Source organism: Scylla paramamosain, chromosome 11 (assembly GCF_035594125.1).
Source record: "Scylla paramamosain isolate STU-SP2022 chromosome 11, ASM3559412v1, whole genome shotgun sequence".
Lineage (NCBI taxonomy): Eukaryota > Metazoa > Arthropoda > Malacostraca > Decapoda > Portunidae > Scylla > Scylla paramamosain.
The window spans coordinates 26679611-26683522 of NC_087161.1; positions in this window are offsets into that span (position 1 = coordinate 26679611).

Genomic DNA, 3912 nt, shown 5'->3' on the forward strand with positions numbered 1-3912 from the left:
GTGTGTGTGTGTGTGTGTGTGTGTGTGTGTGTGTGTGTGTGTGTGTGTGTGTGTGTGTGTGTGTGTGTGTGTGTGTGTGTGTGTGTGTGTGTGTGTGTGTGTGTGTGTGTGTGTGTGTGTGTGTGTGTGTGTGTGTGTGTGTGTGTGTGTGTGTGTGTGTGTGTGTGTGTGTGTGTGTGTGTGTGTGTGTGTGTGTGTGTGTGTGTGTGTGTGTGTGTGTGTGTGTGTGTGTGTGTGTGTGTGTGTGTGTGTGTGTGTGTGTGTGTGTGTGTGTGTGTGTGTGTGTGTGTGTGTGTGTGTGTGTGTGTGTGTGTGTGTGTGTGTGTGTGTGTGTGTGTGTGTGTGTGTGTGTGTGTGTGTGTGTGTGTGTGTGTGTGTGTGTGTGTGTGTGTGTGTGTGTGTGTGTGTGTGTGTGTGTGTGTGTGTGTGTGTGTGTGTGTGTGTGTGTGTGTGTGTGTGTGTGTGTGTGTGTGTGTGTGTGTGTGTGTGTGTGTGTGTGTGTGTGTGTGTGTGTGTGTGTGTGTGTGTGTGTGTGTGTGTGTGTGTGTGTGTGTGTGTGTGTGTGTGTGTGTGTGTGTGTGTGTGTGTGTGTGTGTGTGTGTGTGTGTGTGTGTGTGTGTGTGTGTGTGTGTGTGTGTGTGTGTGTGTGTGTGTGTGTGTGTGTGTGTGTGTGTGTGTGTGTGTGTGTGTGTGTGTGTGTGTGTGTGTGTGTGTGTGTGTGTGTGTGTGTGTGTGTGTGTGTGTGTGTGTGTGTGTGTGTGTGTGTGTGTGTGTGTGTGTGTGTGTGTGTGTGTGTGTGTGTGTGTGTGTGTGTGTGTGTGTGTGTGTGTGTGTGTGTGTGTGTGTGTGTGTGTGTGTGTGTGTGTGTGTGTGTGTGTGTGTGTGTGTGTGTGTGTGTGTGTGTGTGTGTGTGTGTGTGTGTGTGTGTGTGTGTGTGTGTGTGTGTGTGTGTGTGTGTGTGTGTGTGTGTGTGTGTGTGTGTGTGTGTGTGTGTGTGTGTGTGTGTGTGTGTGTGTGTGTGTGTGTGTGTGTGTGTGTGTGTGTGTGTGTGTGTGTGTGTGTGTGTGTGTGTGTGTGTGTGTGTGTGTGTGTGTGTGTGTGTGTGTGTGTGTGTGTGTGTGTGTGTGTGTGTGTGTGTGTGTGTGTGTGTGTGTGTGTGTGTGTGTGTGTGTGTGTGTGTGTGTGTGTGTGTGTGTGTGTGTGTGTGTGTGTGTGTGTGTGTGTGTGTGTGTGTGTGTGTGTGTGTGTGTGTGTGTGTGTGTGTGTGTGTGTGTGTGTGTGTGTGTGTGTGTGTGTGTGTGTGTGTGTGTGTGTGTGTGTGTGTGTGTGTGTGTGTGTGTGTGTGTGTGTGTGTGTGTGTGTGTGTGTGTGTGTGTGTGTGTGTGTGTGTGTGTGTGTGTGTGTGTGTGTGTGTGTGTGTGTGTGTGTGTGTGTGTGTGTGTGTGTGTGTGTGTGTGTGTGTGTGTGTGTGTGTGTGTGTGTGTGTGTGTGTGTGTGTGTGTGTGTGTGTGTGTGTGTGTGTGTGTGTGTGTGTGTGTGTGTGTGTGTGTGTGTGTGTGTGTGTGTGTGTGTGTGTGTGTGTGTGTGTGTGTGTGTGTGTGTGTGTGTGTGTGTGTGTGTGTGTGTGTGTGTGTGTGTGTGTGTGTGTGTGTGTGTGTGTGTGTGTGTGTGTGTGTGTGTGTGTGTGTGTGTGTGTGTGTGTGTGTGTGTGTGTGTGTGTGTGTGTGTGTGTGTGTGTGTGTGTGTGTAACAAAAACGCATAAAAAATAAAAAGAACTCTGTCTTAACTGTCAAATCCTTCAATTTTCAGGAAGTGAACAATACACCAACTTTTTTTCCGTTTTTATTTAATTTCATTTGACCATTTTATTAATTTAACAATTTACTTATCTTTAGAACAGTAACATCACCCTGAACCACCATTTTTTTTTCTTGCACTGGCGCGGAAAAGAAGACTGATTGATTAAAAATAGAGCAAACAACACATGAACACGTCAACACGTCCACGCCCAGCCCAGGAACGTCCAACAGCACAGTGAACGTGAACGTTAAGAACATGACGGAGGACGCGTGCTTGTTCTATCACTCCCGCGGCACGAGCCACACCCACTGTTGCAAGCACCGCGGCGGGAACACCAGGGAATGTCATCTTTTTTTTTTTTTTTTTTTTACCTCTGTCTCCCTGCACAAGGTCAAACAGCCTATGTATGTAACGGAGTCGTGCCCTTGTGTCGCAGGGCCGTGTGTGGTTGTGAACCCACACCCTCAGTGTCAATGGGGTGGGGACTGTAGTTTATTTATTTTCCTATTCATTCACTCACTTATTCATCCATTCACTCGTTCACTCATTAATTTTACGTATTTATTTATCTATTTGATTTTCTTTATTTACTTTTTCTTGTATAATTGGATGACTTATCGTCTCAATAAAACTGAAACGAACATAGAACTCGTACTTGCCATTACATTTTGTTCACAGTCAATTAAAGGAAGAAAATAAAAGGAAACCCACACCCGTGACAGCCTTGGTTCCTACGGGCCGGGTGGCGCCGCTCCCCACACCCTCCCCCGCTCCTCACCGCCTCCCATCCACACCTGCAGGTCAGGGCCGGTTACTGCGTTGTGGTGCAGGCATCACACACGCTCGTTATCAGTGACGCTACTCCGTGTGGCCCTTGAGGAGACGCCTGAGAATTACGTGTCCACACCCAACGTGGCTGATTCAGTTCCTCTCCATTTCCTCGGAGGGTGATTGGCGACAGCTGTGTTGTGGGCGGCTGTTGGCTGGGAGGCCTCTGTGCTCCATCACGTGTTATGGAAAGAAAACTTAGAGACGAAGCCAGCATGAAAATCTGAGGCGCCTCCTGGCCACCACACAATGCCTTCAGTACACCCGTATGACGCACCAGGGGTGTTGTCACAATTGACAAACAACAATTGCATTACAATATATATTGCATGTTGGCCGCTGGAAACAAGCACCTTCACGCCAGTGCAGCCACAACGACAGGATTTGCAATTCCGGCTTGAATCCTCTAAATTAAGGCGTGTTTTCCCGGTCCGACCGAGTGGCTTGGTTACAAACCCATCTCCGGTGAAAGCAAGGTGCACTGTTTTTCCTTGGCCAGATCAGCAGCGAAGCCAGGCCGACCAAACAAAGCGGGGCTTCATTATCGGAGTAGTCTGGTCTTGAGGCGAGCTGTGGTTCACTTGATTATCGAGAAAATTAATATTTGGCTTTATAATTTACCGTCAAATGCACGTCTTGGAACAGACGACTGAATGTTGCATCACTGACTGGGCGTCGAAAGCTGAGGGTTACATATCTTATTTTTATCTTCTTTTTTTTTATATATTCAAATATAAAAGTAAAGCGTAAGCACAAGCTCACTCTCACACAGTATAAACTTGTTTTCACAATTATTACATTCACTTGTACTCAAGTCTAAGTAACAATTATTTAATATTTCAAGTCACCGTGTTATCCAGGACTTCATATATAAAACCATTCCTGTGTGTTAGAGTCATTACATCACACTGTACATTTCAAGCTGGTTACCATGAGGTATGCGGTATGTCTGCCTCTTAATATTCATAATAGACCATTTGTAATAACAATAGAATATTGTTATATGCTATGAGAGCAAATTCCTGCAGCATTATTACAAATTCCCAGGATGGGAATACAGCTGCTACTTGTCCTGAGCTCAGTTGTTGATTCGCATTGAAATCACTTTTGCTAGATCATTTTCTTCCAAATTAATTTGGAGAGAAATATTTTTCCAGTTCAAGTACTTTAGTGCGTCCATTTATGGATTACACCTAACTCTGAGAGTCCACTGAACAGGTGGCCGAGAAGCCTGGTTGTGTACCCAACAATCGCGGCACTAACTTCGGTAAGTGGCAGTGCGA